Below are 21,030 nucleotides of genomic sequence, written 5' to 3'. Positions count from 1 at the left end.
TTGATTTTCTCTTTTCCATTTGATTTCTAGGTGAAAATAGGGTGAGTATAAGTAAATTAAAGTGAATAACAGAGGAGAAGAGAAAATTGCATATGAAAAAGTCTCCCTGTGCCTTTAGCATGAGAAGCATTGATTACCAAGGCAGAAGGCCTTGGCTAGCATAACAAACTCTTGTAACGTAGAAAAGCGGCAAGATGCTTTGGGGAACTAAATTCTGAGAATCTCGCTTTTCTTTAATTAAAGAAAAAAATCTTGTCCAGGGAGCATTTCTAGTGTTACCGATAAATTGCTTAGGTTCCTTAAGGTCTGTCTACACGGCACACTCCTTTCAGTGTAAAGTACGTATGCTACATGCCTCCCTAGCATGATATAAATAGCAGCTTAGATGGGGGAGGCACAGCTTAGCTTAGGGGGGTAGAATACAGATTCACTTTAACCCTGTGGGTATGTGCTGTATTTGCCCAAGCAGTGCCTTCCCCATCTACACCCTATCTATGTTTAATGTCCCACTACCTCTGCACTGCTGGAGCCTTTCCCCATCCCCAGAGTGTAAGGGGAAACTCTTTGGTACACGACCCCAGCCTAGGAGAAAGAATGTTACTTAGGCCTGGTCTACACTACGGGTTTGGGTCGACTTTAGCAGCGTTAAACCGAATTAAGCCTGGACACGTCCACACAACGAGGCCCTTTCTTTCGACTTAAAGGGCCCTTTAAACCGGTTTCTTTACACCACCTCCGACGAGGGGATTAGCGATAAAACCGGCCTTTGCGGGTCGGAATTGGGGTAGTGTGGACGGAATTCGATGTTATTGGCCTCCGGGAGCTATCCCACAGTGCTTCATTGTGACCGCTCTGGACAGCGCTCTCAACTCAGATGCACTGACCAGGTAGACAGGAAAAGACCCGCGAAGGTTTGAATTTCATTTCCTGTTTGCCCAGCGTGGAGAGCACAGGTGACCACGCAGAGCTCATCAGCACAGGTAACCGTCATGGAGTCCTCCCAGGATCGCAAAAGAGCTCCAGCATGGACCGAACGGGAGGTACGAGATCTGCTCGCCATATGGGGAGATGAAGCAGTGATAGCTGAACTCCGTAGCAGTAAAAGAAATGGAAAAGTATTAGAAAAGATCTCCAAGGCCATGAAGGACCGAGGCCATAACAGGGACACACAGCAGTGCCGCGTGAAAATTAAGGAGCTACGGCAAGCCTACCACAAAGCCAGAGAAGCAAACGGAAGGTCCGGGGCAGAGCCACAAACTTGCCGCTACTACGCGGAGCTGCATGCGATCCTAGGGGGTGCAGCCACCACTACCCCAACCGTGTGCTATGACTCTCTCACTGGAGAAACACACAGGGAAGACGGTTCGGGGAACGAGGAAGATGACGATGGAGGTACTGTAGGTAGCTCACAGCAGCAAGGAAGCGGAGAAACCGGTTTCCCCAACAGCCAGGATATGTTTGTGACCCTGGACCTGGAACCAGTAACCCCCGAACTCACCCAAGAACCTCAGGGCACACAGGAGACCTCTGGTGAGTGTAACTTTGTAAATATTTGTAAACATTACAAAAAAAAAGCAAGCAAGTCTGTTAACGTGTATGGGGATGGAGCGGAAATCCTCCAGGGACATCTCCAGAAAGCTCTCCTGGTTGAAATGGGGTGATTTTATTAAGGGGGACATTCAGAGGCGCCCGTTCCTGCTCTTCTGACCAGAAATGTTCCCCGCTGTTAACCACGCGGTGGGGGGGAGGGGTGAAGTGATCATCCCAGAGAATCGTGTGTGTGTGTGTGGGGGGGGGTGGTTTACTTGTGTTTGTGCCGCATGTTAACCGGGAAACCGCAGCCCCCTCCTTTTACATTGAAACCCCATTTTAAATGGACAACCCAATTCATCCTTGATATGGGAAATGCGCTGCTGTTTGCAACCTTTCCCGCATGTTAAGAAGGTTAAAAAAGCCAAAACACTGTGGCCTACGATGGCTGCCTGCAAGCCGAAATATGCGACCTTGTAATGAAAGAGTGTACCCATTGTTCCCTAAAATGTGTCTTTTTTAACCACCTCTCCCTTCTCCTCCACCAGCTGCAAATGTTTCTCCTTCGCAGAGGCTCGTGAACATTAGAAAGAGAAAACATAAGACGAGGGACGAGATGTTCACGGAGCTGCAGATGTCCGCCCAGGCTGATAGAGCACAGCAGAATGCGTGGAGGCAGTCAATGTCGGAGATGAGAAAAGCCCAATATGAACGAGAGGAGAGGTGGCGGGCTGAATCGCGGGAAGAACAGAGCAAGTGGCGGGCTGAAGACGATAGGTGGCGTCAGCTTGCAGACAGACGGCAAGAGGCAATGCTCCGTCTGCTGGAGCATCAAAGTGATATGCTCCAGCGTATGGTTGAGCTGCAGGAAAGGCAGCAGGAGCAGAGACCGCCGCTACAGCCCCTGTGTAACCAACAGCCCTCCTCCCCAAGTTCCATAGCCTCCTCACCCAGACGCCCAAGAACACGGTGGGGGGGCCTCCGTCCACCCAGTCACTCCACCCCAGATGATCGCCAAAGCATCAGAAGGCTGGCCTTCAATAAGAGTTAAAGTTTTAAAATGCAGTGTGTCCTTTTCCATCCCTCCTCCCACACCCATCCCAGGCTACCTTGGCAATTATCCCCCTACCTCTGTAAGGAACTAATAAAGAATGCATGAATGTGAAAAAACAATGACTTTATTGCCTCTGCAAGCGGGAGGGGAGGGGAGGGTGGGGTGGGGTGGTTGGTTTACAGGGAAGTAGAGTGAACCGGGTCGGGGGGGGGGGGGTTGGAGGGTTCATCAAGGGGAAACAAACAGAAGTTTCACACAGTAGCCTGGCCAGTCACAAAACTCGTTTTCAAAGCTTCTCTGATGCGCACCGCACCCTGCTGTGCTCCTCTAACCGCCCTGGTGTCTGGCTGCGCGTAATCAGCGGCCAGGCGAGTTGCCTCAACCTCCCACCCCGCCATAAAGGTCTCCCCCTTACTCTCACAGATATTGTGGAGCGCACAGCAAGCAGCAATAACAATGGGGATATTCTTTTCGCTGAGGTCTGAGCGAGTCAGTAAGCTGCGCCAGCGCGCTTTTAAACGTCCAAATGCACATTCCACCACCATTCGGCACTTGCTCAGACTGTAGTTGAACAGGTCCTGACTCCTGTCCAGGCTGCCTGTGTACGGCTTCATGAGCCATGGCATTAAGGGGTAGGCTGGGTCCCCAAGGATCACGATAGGCATTTCAACATCCCCAATGGTCACTTTCTGGTCCGGGAAGAAAGTCCCTTCCTCCAGCTTTCGAAACAGAGCAGAGTTCCTGAAGACGCGAGCATCATGTACCTTTCCCGGCCATCCCACGTTGATGTTGGTGAAACGTCCCTTGTGATCCACCAGGGCTTGCAGCAGCATTGAAAAGTACCCCTTGCAGTTTACGTAGTCGGTGGCTTGGTGCTCCGGTGACAAGATAGGGATATGGGTTCCGTCTATGGCCCCGCCACAGTTTGGGAATCCCATTTCAGCAAAACCATCCACTATTGACTGCACGTTGCCCAGAGTCACTACCCTTGCTATCACCAGGTCTTTCATTGCCCTGGCAAATTGGATCACAGCAGCCCCCACCGTAGATTTGCCCACTCCAAATTGATTCCCGACTGACCGGTAGCTGTCTGGCGTTGCAAGCTTCCACAGGGCTATCGCCACTCGCTTCTCAACTGTGAGGGCTGCTCTCATCTTGGTATTCTGGCGCTTCAGGGCAGGGGAAAGCAAGTCACAAAGTTCCATGAAAGTGGCCTTACGCATGCGAAAGTTTCGCAGCCACTGGGAATCGTCCCATACCTGCAGCACGATGCGATCCCACCAGTCTGTGCTTGTTTCCCGGGCCCAGAATCGGCATTCCACGGTATCAACCTGCCCCAGTGACACCATGATTTCCACATTGCTGGGGCCTGTGCCTTGTGAGAGGTCTATGGCCATGTCAATTTCCTCATCACTCTCGTCGCCGCGCTGCAATCGCCTCCTCGCCTGGTCCGGGTTTCGCCTTGGCATGTTCTGGCTCTGCATATACTCCAGGACAATGTGCGTGGTGTTCATAGTGCTCATAATTGCCGCGGTGATCTGAGCGGGCTCCATGATCCCAGTGCTAGCTATGGCGCCTGGTCAGAAAAAAGGCGCGAAAGTAGTATCTGATGGACCAGGAGAAGGAGGGCGGGAGGGAGGGAGGGAGGGCCGAGTGACGACATGGCGTACAGGTACAGGAACAGGGAGAAACACAAACAATTGTCACACAGAATGGTCCCCCCAAAGATTAAACTGGAAACCCTGGGCTTAGCAGGCCGTTTATTTCACGGAGGAAGGGGAAGCAAATGAATACAGAACAAATCTATTTTTTACATCTTAAGGTGGCAGCCGACGCTGCAGCATGAGTGACAGCCATACCAGTACGATGACGATGGGTACCAATCATAATATACCATCATCTGCCAAAAGGCAAGGGGCTGCTGCTGTGTAGCAATGCAGCCCCACGTCTGCCAGCCCCACGTCCGCCAGCACCCAGCATCGCCCTCGGCCTCTTCTGGGTGCTTAGCAGACAATATTGGGCAATTGGCAGAAAATAGTATATTATGACTGGTAACCGTCATCATCGAGACAGTAGCATGTCTGCCCAGGTGGCCATGATTGACAGCCACTCCAGTACGACGATGACGGGTACCAGTCATAATATACCATCACCTGGAAGGGGCTGGTGCAATGCAGCCCTACGGCTGCCAGCCCCACGGCTATCACTCATGCTACACCGTCTACCGCCAAAAGGCAGTTAGCAGCTGCTGCTGTGTAGCAATGCAGTCCCACGTCTGCCGGCACCCAGAGGACATATGGTGACGGTGAGCTCAGCTGTGCTGAGCGGGCTCCATGTTGTCTGCACAGGTAACCCAGGTAAAAAGGCGCGAATCTATTGTCTGCCGTTGCTGTGACGGGGGAGGGAGGGGCCTGACGACATGTACCCATAACCGCCCGCGACACTGTTTTGCATCATCCGGGCATTGGGATCTCAACCCAGATTTCAAAGAAAAGGCGCGAACCGCTTCTCGGCTCTCTGAGCTGTGGCGCAAACGTAGTATCTGACGGACTAGGGGAAGGAGGGAGGGGGGCCGAGTGACGACATGGCGTACAGGCACAGGGAATTAAAATAAAGAACGGTGGCTGTGCATCAGGGAGAGACACAAACAACTGTCACAGACTGGTCCCCCCCAAAGATTAAACTGAAAACCCTGGGTTTAGCAGGCCGTTGATTTGACGGAGGGAGGGGGAAGCAAATGAATACAGAGAAAATCTATTTTTTACATCTTAAGACGACGGTGCAGCGTGACTGATAGCCCTCGGCATCTTTCTGGGTGCTTGGCAGCAAATACGGGGCGGTGTATGACGATGGTCTTCAGGCCTATTGCACGAGCTGCTGCTCAGGGAAGACTCTGCTAATGTGCGATGACCCGACTTGTAATAGGCCGGCTAACAGTCATAATACACCATTTACTGCCAAAAGGCAAGCCCCACGGCTGCCAGCACCCAGATCGCCAATGAAGGCTACCAGTCTACTGCACCGTCTACCGCCAAAAGGCAGTTAGCAGCTGCTGCTGTGTAGCAATGCAGTCCCACGTCTGCCGGCACCAAGAGGACATATGGTGACAGTGAGCTCAGCTGTGCTGAGCGGGCTCCATGTTGTCTGCACAGGTAACCCAGGTAACCCAGGTAAAAAGGCGCGAATCTATTGTCTGCCGTTGCTGTGACGGGGGAGGGAGGGGCCTGACGACATGTACCCAGAACCGCCCGCGACACTGTTTTGCATCATCCGGGCATTGGGATCTCAACCCAGAATTCCAAGGGGCGGCGGAGACTGCGGGAACTGTGGGATAGCTGTGGGATAGCTACCCATAGTGCAATGCTCCGGAAGTCGACGCTAGCCTCGTACTGTGGACGCGGTCTGCCGACTAGAGCACCTAGAGCATTTTATTGTGTGGACATACACAATCGGCTGTATACAACAGATTTCAATAAAACCGGCTTCTATAAATTCGAACTAATTTCGTAGTGTAGACATACCCTTAGTGTCCCACAATCTCTTCCAGACTCCTGCCTGTGCTGAGGATGGAGTAAACTCTTACAGGGCTCAGCGTGTGCTCCCCAATGCATCATTATAACGGTACCACTGGTCCTGTTGAGGGGAGGGGCCACAGTTAAGTGTCTGCCCATTTGCACGAGAGAGGGATGCGGTAGCTCTGGGGAGTAAAGTTGGGCGAATAATGTTTTTTGTTTTTAGTGTCCTGGCAAATCTGAAAAATAATAATAAAGTTGTTTCAGGATGAATGAAACATTTCGCTTGATCCAAAATGAAATGTTTCATTTCAATTTCAAGCATTTTTTTAACTTTTTAAAATTTAAAAACAAAATGAAAGGGGATTTTCAAAATAGTCATTTTGAATCAAAAAATTGAATCTTTTCATTTTGAAAATGTCAAAATGAAACATTCTGATTTTTTTTCAGAACATTTTGTTTTGTTTTCAACTGAAAGAATTTGGCAAAACCAGCATGAATTAGAGGAATATTTTGGAATAATCAGATCTGCATTTTTCCCCGGAAAAAAGTTTCGGCCATAAAATTTTGCCACGCTCTACTGTTGAACCTTCTGTTCCCTGTGTACCGGCCATCCTATTATGATACATCAGCAGAAGGGTGTAAGCACCTTATCCCCCCTTAATCACTTGAGTAGGCATGCAGGATTTGGCCCTTTGTAGTTACTTGCCCAAGGCTAGTGAGGCATGTTACTGGATTTTATCATTACAGTGGGCCAAGTTTTGCAGTAAACATAAATTTTTATATAGCTCAAGTGGTCTAAAATGAATTGTACCGCTATTGTATTTGATTGGTGTTCTTTATGGGTTACCATATGCCTACATTCGGGGTGCTGTGTATAAGTGATTGGGTATACGTGGCAGAGCAAAGCAGTGTAGCCAGGCTGCGCGGTTTATATAGTACAGGGGTAGGCAACCTTTCACAAGTGGTGTGCCGAGTCTTCATTTATTCACTTTAATTTAAGGTATCGTTTGCCGGTAATACATATTAACGTTTTTTAGAAGGTGTCTCTCTCTAAGTGTATATTATGTAACTAAACTGTTGTTGTATGTAAAGTAAACAAGGTTTTCAAAATGTTTAAGAAGCTTCATTTAAAGTTAAATTAAAATGCTGATCTTACGCCGCCAGCCTGCTTCCAGCCTGGGATTCTGTTCACCTAGGCCTGCAGCAGGCTGAGCAGGGCCTGTGGCCGGGAAGCCAGCTGGCAAGGGGCCGGCAGCCGGGACCCCAGACCTGGGGGGGGCTCGTTCAGGGGTCAGGGCAGAGGGTGCAGGGTAGAAGGCTGTGTGTGTGTGTGGGGGGGGGGGGGGTCAGATCTCAGGGCAGTGGGGATGTGGGGGGGTCAGGGCAGAAGGCTGGGGGTGTGGGGGGATTCAGGGGTCAGGGCAGAAGGCTGGCGGATGTGGGGGTGCAGGGCAGAAGGCTGGGTGTTGGGGGCGACTCGAGGTCAGGGCACAGGGCTGGGGTGTGTGGGGGGGTGCAGGGCAGAAGGCTGGGTGTTGGGGGCGACTCGAGGTCAGGGCAGAGGGCTGGGGTGTGTGTGGCGGTGCAGGGCAGAAGGCTGGGTGTTGGGGGCGACTTGAGGTCAGGGCAGAAGGCTGAGGTGCGTGGGGGTGCAGGGCAGAAGGCTGGGTGGTGGGAGGAGGTCAGGGCAGAGGGCTGGGGTGTGTGTGGAGGTGCAGGGCAGAAAGCTGGGTGGTGGGGGGAGGTCAGGGCAGAGGGCTGGGGTGTGTGTGAAGGTGCAGGGCAGAAAGCTGGGTGGTGGGGGGAGGCCAGGGCAGAGGGCTGGGATGTGTGTGGCGGTGCAGGGCAGAAGGCTGGGTGTTGGGGGCGACTCGAGGTCAGGGCAGAGGGCTGGAGGGTGTGCAGGGCAGAAGGCTGGGTGGTGGGGGGAGGTCTGGGCAGAGGGCTGGGGTGTGTGTGGATGTGCAGGGCAGAAGGCTGGGTGTTGGGGGGAGGCCAGGGCAGAGGCTGGGATGTGTGTGGCGGTGCAGGGCAGAAGGCTGGGTGTTGGGGGCGACTTGAGGTCAGGGCAGAGGGCTGGGGGGGTGTGGGGGTGCAGGGCAGAAGGCTGGGTGGTGGTGGGGGGGTTCAGGGCAGAGGGATGGGGCTGTGGGGGTACAGGGCAGAGGGCTGGGATGTGTGTGGCGGTGCAAGGCAGAAGGCTGGGTGTTGGGGGCAACTCGAGGTCAGGGCAGAGGGCTGGGGTGTGTGTGGGGGTTCAGGGCAGAGGGATGGGGCTGTGGGGGTGCAGGGCAGAAAGCTGGGGTGCTCGGCTCGTGGGGGTGCTCCCAGCCCCCTGCCCTGAGCGGCTCATGGCAGGGGGCTGGGAGGGATATGCCCTGTTCCACTCCTTTCCCCAAGGCCCGTCCCTACCTCTCTCTGCCTCCTCTACAGAGCAGTGAGAATGCTGCCGCTTGGCTTGGCTTGGCTCGGCTCGGCTCGGCTCCACTCCTCCTCCCCCTCTGAAGGGCCATCGCCAGCAGGGAGAGGGAGGGGGAGTAGGAGGGGCCTGAACGCACCAAGCTGTGGGAAGAAACGGGGGAGGGGGGAAGCTTGGCTGCCGCAGGACCAAGCTTCTGCCTCCTGCCCCCACAGGGGAGATCAGTGGGTGGGGGGGCTGAATGGGGCTGGGACCCCCCCCCCACCGCTCTCCCCTGCAGGGGCAGGAGGCAGAAGCTTGGCCCTGCGGCAGCCAAGCTTCCCCCCTTCCCCCGCTTCTTCCCCCCAGCGTGGTGCTTTCCGGCCCCTCCTCCTCTCACTGGGCAGGCAGCTGCCACTCAAAATTGGCTCGCGTGCCATAGGTTTCCGACCCCTGATATAGTAGCTGATGGTCGTGTTGCTGTCAGAGGGTATCTGACCCTCTGAAAGAGTCACGGGCCCAGGCTACCTCTGAGAGGCTCCCCAAGAAGGAAGGTGGCAGTAAAGAGAAGGGTTTGGTTTCTCTGTTACCTCATTGTTAACTCGATGGTGCGGGGGGACGGGGACTGAAGTAGAACCCAGCAGAGGGAGACTCCCGCCCAAGGGTGTGTTCGGAAGGTGAACTAAACTAATAATTTGTCTAATAATGTTCCTCCTTTAGGCAATGATTCATCCATTGTACTTAAGAATATTTTAATTTTAAGCATGGGCTTCAGTACATCCCTGTCCAGCAAAATCTTGAAGCGTGTGGTGAGAACTCTCCCAAAAGTGCCAGGAGCAGGTGGGGCCATATGGCTGTCTGGCCCTTAAGCACGTGCCACACAAACTGTCACTGGCAATTTTTTTTGTTTGCATAGGGACTGATTTTTCACAGGTTCTGAAGATCTATATCCATCCAGGGCCGTCCAGAGGGGGGGAGGGCGGCAAGTGGGGCAATTTGCTCCAGGCCCCAAAGGGGCCCCCACAAGAGTTTTCAGGGGCTCCCACGAGAGTTTTCGGCGGGTCTTTGGCAGCAGGTGCTTCAGTGCCACCGAACACACCTGGAGCGAAGACCTGGAGCTTCTTCCGCTCCGGGTCTATGGCGGCAGTTCGGCGGCGGGTCCTTCACTCGCTCCGGGACCCACCGCCGAACTGCGCCGAAGACCCCAGGCCCCCTGAATCCTCTGGGAGGCCCTGTATCCATCCCTTGCAGTATTTAAATCAAGACCAGACATCTGTTCTAAAAGAGCTGCTGTTGCTCAAACAGAAGTTATGTGCTTGATTCAGGAATCATTGATTCAGATTCTCTGACCTGTGTCATAGAGGAGGTCAGACTGATGATCCTAATGGTCCCTGGCACTGGCCACTGTCGGAAGACAGGATAATGGGCTAGATGGACCCTTGGTCTGACCCAGTAGGGCCATTCTTATGTTCTTAAAAATCTCTGAATCCATAAATCCAGTTGGATTCCATCAATGGAAGATGAGTGCTCAGCACCTCCAAACATCAGGCCCATAAAGTTTAGCAAAATGCTCTTTCCACTAGATTTAAAAATGAGATGGGAAGGAACAGCTTGGCAGTCTAGTAATCAGAAGCTTGCTAATGGCAGAACTTGCATTCACCTCTATATCCATTTTACCTGTGCTCTGTAGTTTTTAGAGTGAAAGATGCTCTCAAACCAAAGAGTGTTTCCTTTTAGGGAAAATAGGAATTTTGTCACTTTTAGAACCAGGAGTGGTACCTTTTGTTGCAGATGCTTTTATTGATTTGCATTTCTGAGAAGCACATGTCTAAAGTTCTTTGCAGATACATAATATAATGTCCAGTACATGGTAAATGTACAAGCTAAGGGTTAAAGCCCATTCATTTCAATGATAAGATATTCCTCAAGTCTTTTCTCCCAGGACTTTGAGAAAACTAAAGGAAGTTACAGGTGCTTGGTAAATGCTAGGATTTGGCCCAAACCAGTAACAACCTTCCTCATGCACACAGCCTTTTGGACTAATGCAGGGGTCGTCACCCTTTCAGAAGTGGTGTGCCGAGTCTTCGTTTATTTACTCTAATTTAAGATTTTGCGTGCCAGTAATACATTGTAACATTTTTAGAAGGTCTCTTTCTCTAAGTCTATAATACATAACTAAACTATTGTATGTAAAGTAAATAAGGTTTTAAAAATGTTTAAGAAGCTTCATTAAAAATTAAATTAAAATGGAGAGCCCCCCGGACGGGTGGCCGGGACCCGGTAGTGTGAGTGCCACTGAAAATCAGCTCACGTGCCACAGGTTGCCTACCTCTGCCCTAATGGGTCAGATCCATTGCCTAGTGCACTGGGGTCTTGGCCTCTTAGGGTATGTCTAAACTGCAATTAGACATCCGCAACAGGCCCGTGCCACTTGACTCAGGGTTGTGGGGCTGTTGAATTATAGCGTAGAATTCCAGGCTGCTGCCTGAGTTATGGGGCCTTCCCACCTTGCAGGGTCCTAGAGCGTGGGTTTCAGCCCGAGCCCAGAAGTCTATACTGCAGTTGAACAGCCCCTTTGCCCAAGCCCCTTAGCCCAAGTCAGCTGGCATGGGCCAGCCACCAGTGTCTAACTGCAGTGTAGACATACCCCTAGCTGCTACCACAATATGAAAAATAATGTGTGTAAATCAGTGTAGTTCTGCTGAGTTCAATGAACTAGAGCCAGTTTACACCAGCTAACAATCTAGCCCAGTAATCCTCCCCCCCCCACTACAAAAGACTCCTTTCCATTATCCAGAGCCTAATCCTGCCTCAAAAGCTCAGAAGAAAATTTATGTAGAGCATCATATCACTGTGCAATGCCCAATAGTGTATCTTTGCCATAGACATACAGTAAGTACTAAAAGCACAACTTTCCCCAGAATAATAAATTATTATTACAGGGTTATTAGATTGCCTACCTGATAAAATGGCAAAAGATCAGCTCAAATAGCATATGATAGCCAACGATAGTAACAATTTGGGCCTTGATCCTGCAAATAGGGTTAACTCTACTCACCTGAGCAGCCCAATTGAACTCAATGCAGTTGCTCCCACATGTAAAATTCAGTAAGTGCATAAGTGTTAGCAGAAGTGGGGCCTTAATCTGTGTATTTTTTAAAAACATACACTTTTTTTTTCGGTTCTACACACTGGAAATTTGAGGTCAAGGGGGCAAATCCTCTTCAAAAATACATCCAATTGGTTTGGATGGCCTTAGAGCGAATTTTGTCCTTAGGACTCCGGTCTAACATAAAATAAATAAAATCCCTATGTTTTACAACGACTTGCTCTACCAGGGCCTTGTCATGCTGACTCAGCACTGTTTAAAAGTAAGACTTCCTATAAGATAACGTCATTGGCAGGAAACCCAAACCTCAGGAACGTTTGACGCTAACTGTGGAATGCACTGCATATTAATGAAGAATAACTGGCGAGGTGATCGTGCTGTTGAAAAGGATTTTGGGGTTATAGCGGATCACGAATTGAATACGAGTCAGCAATGTGATGCCGTTGTGAAAGAGACTAATATCATCCTAGGATGTTTGAACAGGAGTGCCATATGAGAGATGGAAGGTAGCTGTCTGTCTCTACATGGCACTGGTGAGGTCTCAGCTGGAGTATTGTGTCCAATTCTGGGCACCACACTTTAGGAAAGATATGTACAAATTGAAGAGAGCCAAGAGGAGACCAACAAAAATGATAAAAGGTTTAAAAAACATGACCTAAGAATGGCCATACTGGGTCAAACCAAAGGTCCATCCAGCCCAGTATCCTGTCTACCGACAGTGACCAATGCCAGATGTCCCAGAGGGAGTGAACCTAACAGGTAATGATCAAGTGATCTCTCTCCTGCCATCCATCTCCACCCTCTGACAAACAGAGGCTAGGGACCTCTGAGAAAAGGTTAAAAACACTTATGCATGTTTAGTCTTGAGAAAAGAAAAGTGAGGAGGGACCTGATAGGTCTTCAAATATGTTAAGGGCTATTATAAAGAGGAAAGCGATCAATTGTTCTCCATGCCCAGTGGAGATGGAACAAGCAGCAATGGGCTTAATCAGCAGCAAGGGAGATGTAGTTAGATATTAGGAAAATCTTTCTAACTATAAGGGTAGTTAAACTCTGAAACAGCCTTCCAAGGGAGGTTGTGGAGTCCCAGTTATTGAAGGTTTTTAAGAACAAGTTGGACAAACACCTCTCAGGGATGGTCTGGCTGACTTGGTCCTTCCTCAGCATAGAGGGTGGGACTTGATGACCTTTCAAGGTCCCTTCCAGCTCTACCTTTCTATGTTTCCACTATTATTATGATGATGATTGGGGGGGATCACATTACATAATATAAGGAGTGTAGTAATTGCTGTATCAGATCAGACCAATAGTCCTGTGACTATTGGCATGTCTATTCGTCTACCAGCGCCTCAGTTGTCCACCTGTAAACTTATTTGTATAGCATTAGTGCCTAGGAGCTCCAGTCATGGAGAAAGACCCCTTTATGTTAATTGCTGTACAAACACAGAACAAACAGATAATCCCAAATGCCAGAGAGACAGCGTGTGAGTCAGGTATAGTGAGTAGCTATTAGAAAATGAATTCACAGTTGGTTTATTAGGCATTTACAGTAGCAGTGAATGAAGCCTTTATTTAATTGAATTCACAAGATGTTTGTGTCCCCCCCAAAGTTTAATGGGAAAAATTTTGCTCAGTACTAGTTGTGTTGCAGAGGTATCTGATATACGTTTTCTAATCAAAGTACAGGGAAATATGGTAATGCTTCACCTTTGTGGCAACAGAAGGGTAAGGTGCTCCTGCAGAGTCTATGTGTGGGGATTCTGTGGATTTTTCTCTGATTTCCGTGCTTACAACCTGCAATTTCTTTTGCTTTATGAGCCTAGAGCTCTTTCAGCTGCCTTATGAATGCAGCAGTTCCCTAGCTAGGAAGTGCTTTACGCTTAACAGTTGTAACCTTTTCTTCAAATGTAGGTTGCAGCCTGCTCTTCAATGGATGATATGCTTAATTCGCTCTGAGTGCCCACAGGGAGATCATATTTTAAACCGGCTTTTGACATTTTATATTTTAATTAAGCTTACCCCGTAGGAAGAAAACCACTAACAACCAGACTTTCCTTGCTCACACAACATGTTGCCTAGACTGAAATTTGCCGGCTCTGGCCCTGCTGGTGCCATGCACTTTCATTCTGCTGAACATCTCAAGAGAGAGAAAACATACTGTGTACAACAGCTAACCTTGCAATTATTGAAATCGGGATACATTTAATTCCAAGACTTCTATTAGTGCAACTCCATTTGGAATAAGAAGGGGCATTTGCATACCATTGTTATACCATTATGGTCGCCCTGGGGAGAAAACCAGAGGGAAAAACACATTGCTTGGTTTGGAGAAGAAAAGTGAGATAAAAATTTGTAGCCAAGCACGCGAAGAACAGCACCTCTAGCCTGGCCTTTTAGTTAAAGCACGGGAACCAGACTCAGGATATCTGCTTTAATTTCCCATCTCTCCTGCAGTTTGTTTTTTTGGCGCATGTGCTTGTGTACCCTACTTAATCAGTGCCTGATCAAAAGCTCCTTGAAGCCAATAGGAGTTTTTAAATTGCCTGCAAAATGAACTTTTGATCAGGTCTTTAATTTCTCTGTGCCTCAGTTCCCCACCTATGAGACAAGGATAATAAAACTTCTCTGCCTCAGAGGATGCTCAGATACTTTATGGCTGATGTTTATATAAGTAAAGTGATCACATTATTATCTATTATTTGTACTGTGGTAGTGCCTAGGGATAGAGCAGTGTGCAGGACTGCGATCCCACAGGTCCTGCAACACCCACCGCCATAATAGTGGGATAGGAGCAGGATTAAAATTAGTCACATGCAGGGCTCTCTCCAGGGGCCAGGTTTTTAAAGGTTTTCCAGCACCTGGGTGCTTTTGAAAATCCCCGTAGGCACTTGAAAATCTGGCCTAAGGAGCCCCAGTCATGGACCTGGAATGCATTGTGCTAGGTGCTGTACAAACATGGAACCTTGCCCCCAGAGAGCCTACAGTCAACTCATGAAGTGGGAAACAAAAAGTGGTTATAGACAGATGGGGGAGTAGAAGGAAACAATGAGACAATATTGGTCAGCATGATAGGCAGTGACCTCTGCATCTATTTCTCAGATGAAGGAAGAAGATAGTTGTGCATTGTAGAGTCTGGAACTTTGCCATCCTTCTCTCCTTCCTTCTGGTGGCACTGCACTTTTGCTGAAACTTACCAGGTTAGATGTCATCCTGGAGCAGGGGGAAAGGGTTCCAGACGACACTTACCTGCATGGGCTGTGTCAGGCAGTCTCCATCTGAATATTAGTCTTTCATTCCAAACTGCACTTGCTTATAATGGGAAGAAAGTAAAAAGAAGAGTGGAAGGTATGTTGCAAAGACAATGAGAGGATGCATTAAAACAGCTCACAAAATATAAGCAGAATCCGAATGAAATGGTATGGTTCGTTTTATCCATATCTCCCCACCCTCCATGTGGATTTTGGAAAAGGGGTGGCCTTGTAATTAAGGGATAGGCCTAAGAACCACGAGACCTGAAATCAATTCTCAGCTCTGCCAAATATTTCCTTGTGTGACCTCAGGCAAATCACTTAATCTTTTTCTATGTGTCAGTTCCCCATCTGTAAAACATAAATGTTTAACTTTGAGGGCAATTAACCACATTGGAACAACTTAACAAGAGTTGTAGTGGATTCTCCATCACTGGTCATTTTAAAATCAAGATTGGACGTTTTCCCAAAAGATGTGCTCTAGTTCCAACAGGAATTAATTCAGGGAAGTCCTATGACCACGAGAGATCAGACTAATAGATCAGTGGTCCCTCCTGGCTTTATACACTATGATTAATGCTTCCCGGGGTGGTAAGAGGATAAACTCGTTAATGTTTGTGAGGTACTCAGATTTGGTAGTGATTGTCATGAACCAGGATGTGGGCAGTCAAGCATAATGGTTGCAGCCAGAGTCAGGACTCAAGTGGGAAGCGGGGCTGGAGTGGGCTCGGAACAAGGCAGGATCAGGGCTAGAGCAAGGCTAGGAGCAGGGCAGGCACAGGAGAGATCACAGCTGCGGGCATATATATTGAGCAGCCAGAGATGAGTTATTGGAGTGGTCAATCAGCTGGTCTTGCTGTGGCTGAACTGTGCTCATAGGCTGCTCATAGACTGGACAACTGCAAGTCCACATTCCTGACAGTGATCGGGGGCCACATAAATACTCAGATAGTGCTTGTAAAAGATCCTGGGCTGATGATCTCAGAGACTGAATTCCTCTAGACCAAACAGATAGCACAAGCAGCGGTAGAATCTTCTTTAATCTGACATCTTCCTGGTTATTCCTAATACAATTTCTCTTTACTGCACTCTGGGCATGTAAATGATTCCAGCTTGTGCTGATTTACACACAGGCAACGTACAACACTATTTACATCACTTATGAATTTGGCCCGGGGATTTTTAATTACTTGCTCAAGGCCACACAGCGGTTGACCATGTAACAGCTAGTAAATGCAGGATGCTATCACTACTGCAAAACACAAGGAAAAATTACGACTCAGAGAGAAATCATTCCTTTTCCCCTTTACTTAGCCTTGGTTGCAATTGCAAGCAAAATTACAGCTGTCATGCAAACCACTAGCAGCGGTAGGTGACGTATAAGTTTATATTGTCTAGGAATTACTGTAATAGATACTTACAAAATGACTATGGTAGATAGAGATGCTCTACTTTATTTATACAGGACCTCTTGAACAATGACCACTTAGACAAGCTGCTTCCACTAGTTTAAATACCATCCTCAACAGACAAAATCATTTTAGTATGAAGACAGAGTTGCTAAGTGCCACATCATTCTCCTGCCCTCTTGAACTTGTTTTTCTGGTGCTGAACTACTTTCTTTCATTTTTCTGACCTTTGGTGATCAGGTCACAGATGTTCAGAGCATGATTAACGGAAGTTGCCCAAATGTGCAATCCTATTCCCAGCAGAATATAACATGACAAGCTGATTCAGATGTGTGGGTCAAATTATATTTTCCCCCTGGTTATCTGCATCGGGCACAGGTCTTATCTTCTGTGTTAAGGCCTCGTCCTGTGAGGTGCTAAGCACTCTCAGCTGCCATTGATGGCAGCAGAATGTAAGGATGTTAAGTATCTTTCCGAATGAGGCAAGCTACTAAGACCAACTTTATTTCACGTCGCCAGATAAAGTTAAAACTCTTGCAGTTTGATGGGGAAGTTCTGTGGCCTTTAAAGTACTTTTTGTGACTATATTCTCCTTACTTGTTTGTTTTATTAATTTAGTCTTAGATCTAAAATCTTCATACCAGAGGGGTCCCTTGGTTCCCCAAATGTACAATTCAAACTACAAAAAACAAAAGCATCAGCACTTCTATTAACTCAACCAAACCATATTTCAGGTAATCGTTTGTCAGCATAAAATGGCCCCTTCCCAATACCCTACCATATTTCTCCACTACACGGTAGATGGAAGAGAGATCATTATCTAGATAGCCTTGGAGAGTGAAGTCTTCTCTCTGAACACAGAAGAGCCACAACACTGTCTTCTCTATAGGTTCTTATATTACTCTTACCACTGTAGTATCAGAGTTCCTTCCAGTAGTTCATTAATCATTGTAACTAACATCTGTCCCATGTTTGTTCCCCACGCTGCCCAGACCCATCAAACAAAGTGTGTTTTAATACAGCCAAATGCAAGGTCATGTGTCCGGGAACAAAGACTGCAGGTCATACCTACAGAATGGAAGACTGTATCCTGGAAAGCAGTGATTCAGAAAAGGATTTAGGGGTCATAGTGGACAAATAACTGAATATGAACATCTGACTGGTTCCCCCCGGAACCTAGAACTGGGGTACTACTGAGCCCCCTGACCCACCACCCTGGGCTCCCTCTCACACTGTGCTGCTGTGACAAGCTGCAAAGCCCTCCAGCCTGCACTTTCACCAGCATTCACACAGGTAGGGACATGCCCCGCTGCAGTTACATGCAGGCTTTCTAACCACCAGCTTCCCAGCCTGGGCCCCCAGAGCAGTACTGTCCTACCCTGGTCAAATCTGGCCAGTATATAGGTTTAACACCTGGTCCGCTCTCCCTCCACGTGAAGAGAACACGGCACACTCGTGGTAACCAAGCATAGATTTTCCCCAGACACCTTAGTCAAACACACGCTGGCTTCGATTAAAACATAAAATAAGTTTAACAACTACAAAAAGGATAGATTTTAAGTGATCATAAGTGATAGCAAACATCTCAAAGCAGATTACCTAGTAAATAAACAAAAATGCAAACTGAGCTTAACACACTGCATAGTTAGGATATAAATTAGCAAATCCTCACCATGAGTGATAAACAGGCTGGGAGATGCTTAAGGCACAAGTTGCCTTGGCTCTGCAGTTTGGGTTTCCCAGGTTTTCATACTCAGGCTAGAAATCCCTCTAGCCTGGGACCATCACTTCCCCCCTGTTCAGTCTTTGTTCCTTGATGTTTCCAGGTGTGGTGTTGTAGGGAGAGTGAGGTCCCTGCATGATGTCATTTACCCCTTACTACATCTTCTTTCCACTTGCTGGAAAGCTCTTTTGCTGTGACCTGGGTCAAACAGTTCCCATTGTGTAGTGCTCTCTCTGAGAGGTTTCTATTGTACACAGTTCCTGGGGTAATCCTTGTGCTTGTGAGCATTTCCTCAATAAGCCATTAACGTTGTTTGGCCTTTTTACTGTTGTACCTGAAAGGCTGCTTGTGGGTGTTTTCAATCTCACAACATGTTACAGTAACACACACATAGCCAAACTTCATAACTTCACATATCACAATAGTACATACAATCCAACGAGATCTGACTGTCTAGCAGATCAAGACTTTTAGAATGATTCCTCACAAGGCATACTTTGTACAAAACGTATCCCAATTACATGACAGTGGTGAATATTGAGGTGCCAGGGTGTCACACGTGTGATATACAGGAAGTCAGACTGGATAATCTAATGATCCTTTATGGCCTTAAAAATCTATGAATCTTAAGCCCTAGCCTTGCAAAGATACACAATATCAACTTCTTCACTGGGGATTGGAGGGTGGGGTGAGGAAGAAGTCAGACTGCTTCCTTGGGGCCAAGATACGAACAATGTTGAGTGGTTTCTGTACAACTGCAATTAACAACCCAATTTATGGTGCTCTGTATTTATAATGATGGTGAGTCACAAATTTTAAAAAGCCATGTTAAATGTGATGAGTAAGGGGTGGGGGAATCAGTGAACAAACTCCTTCATGTCTTGGAGATACTGTAGTGAGTCCAGGACTCTTTCCTTCTCTTGTTCCCATCAGGGAGGGAATTTGGGAGTCCACCCACAATTTATTTTTCATGTGTTGTATCACCAGTGATTACATACAGAGTCCACAGCCTTTCCTGAGAGTCAGATATATCAGAAAAGAAGGTCTCACTGTATTATAATAATTAGCTCTTTTGTATCACTTTGCATTGTAGATCTCAAAGCATTCTACAAAGGTAAATGGTATCACTTACCTCCATTATACACAAACAAAGGCAGAGAAAGATCAAGCAACTTGCCCAAGATCCCACAGGAAGTCAATGGCAGAGCCAGAAATTAACGCCAGAAATTTCCTCTCACCCAGGACCACACGCCTCTCCCTATAAGATAACACAGACCCAGCATTATTCACAGGATCATATTGCTTCTAAAATCTGTCTGGTCTTTGTGACAAACTGAAAGATCTGTCTCTTAAAAAAGAAGCAGATACAGATGCAAACCGTGTTGTGAACAAACTGTTTTTTCCAGCTTTGCTGGCTACATATTTTGCCGACTTGTGTTCTGAAAAAGTAAGAATGCTTCCTCCCCCCCCCCCCCTTAATCTCCTGAAAGCTAGCAATAGTGTGTTTTACAGTCACATTAACAGATTTGTATCTCGCAAAGAGACGGGCTCGTGGTGCCTCTGAATCACAATTAGACTTGCATTTCCTTCTGGCTCCTCTGATTTATGAAAGCCTTATTCTAATGATGAATTTTTTGCCTGGTTGTGGCATGTTTTTATATTCAGAGCACTCTGGCTGGATTGCAGCATGAGTTTGTGTTGGCCATGTGGGGCAAAGGAGATAAAGTTCTGTTCAGGCCTAATTTTTAAGGCCAGACCCAAGCCAGATGCAAGCCCACCTGACCCAAGAAGCTCAAGTCATGATTTGGCCCTACTCCTCCTTCTGAACATAAGCCAGTGCCACCACCGCCTCCTATCCATGGGGTAACACAGCAGTGGCTACGTGTGGCATTGGCTGCAAACCCTGCTTCTCACGGCCAATGCTCCCTGCTGTGTAGCATGTCCACTGCAGAGTGAAAGGTGCCCCGATGCAGTGAGGTGGCAGCGGCTGGAAGGAGTGGGGCATGTGCACACTACACCGGCCCGACCTGAGAGGGGCCAATTGTTTTCCCATATGATCTGACGTGACCCAGACCTGACACTTGTGGTCAGATCCCCTTGTGTTCAGGTGGGGTTGCCTGAACCGTTCAACCTGAAAGGATGCACCGTTTGCTCTTCCTACTGCCAGGCCAGCTATGTAGATGAGAAGGTGGCCTTATCTCATCCATCCTTCACAGATGGTAATGCTAACAAAACCAGGCCTTTGTATTCAGTTATCGCATGCGCTGGAATTGTGCTGGGCCCCCTAGCAAGAGAGAGAGCCAAGTTCTTTCCTCCCTATTGTGTGCAAAAGCCAGGCCCTGTCTGGGCCATAGGGCTTCATGCTGCAAGATGCTGATACAACAAACCCCATCTGCAGGATTTGAAGTCGTGACCTCAGTGCTAAAGTTCATGCCCCTCCTGCTTGAGCTCAAGGACTAGAATCCTGGTTCTAGACCCACTGAAGTCAGCGGAAAGGCTCCTATTATGCCAAGGAGCTGTGAATTAGGCCCTAAATCCATTAGGTGAAATCAATGACAGATGGCTGCTCTCTGTGGACTAGTCAGCCCCAGAAAGGAACATGTGACACTCTTACAAGCATGTAAAGGTGTGAAGTTCTGAAGACTCTCAATTCTCACCCATGTCAGTGGGGGTTGAGGATGTTCAGCGCCTTGCAAATCAGGCGTTTACTATTTTACGCACGATTGGTTTCCATTGCTGAATATACCATTGCTAAATTTCAGGGACCTACCCAGGGAAACAGGATTAATGGAATATTATTTGATTAACTCAAATGCTCTTGACTCTGAAATCCATATAATTTCTCCTGTCTCTAAACCTGCATCTCTTGACATTTTCAAACGCTGTTATAAGCTATTCCATGTAATTTAACAATTATGAAAAATAATTCATTAATTTTCTTCTTTGGAGCAGTACATTGGGTGAGAGCACTGAGATTTGAGCTAATAAAACTTTATCCATTTTATTGGAGATGATCCAAACTAACTAGCTATAATGAAGGAAGC

This window comes from Malaclemys terrapin, chromosome 2 (assembly GCF_027887155.1).
Source record: "Malaclemys terrapin pileata isolate rMalTer1 chromosome 2, rMalTer1.hap1, whole genome shotgun sequence".
NCBI lineage: Eukaryota > Metazoa > Chordata > Testudines > Emydidae > Malaclemys > Malaclemys terrapin.
The sequence above is the reverse complement of the archived record's forward strand: the minus strand, read 5'-3'. Positions refer to the sequence as shown.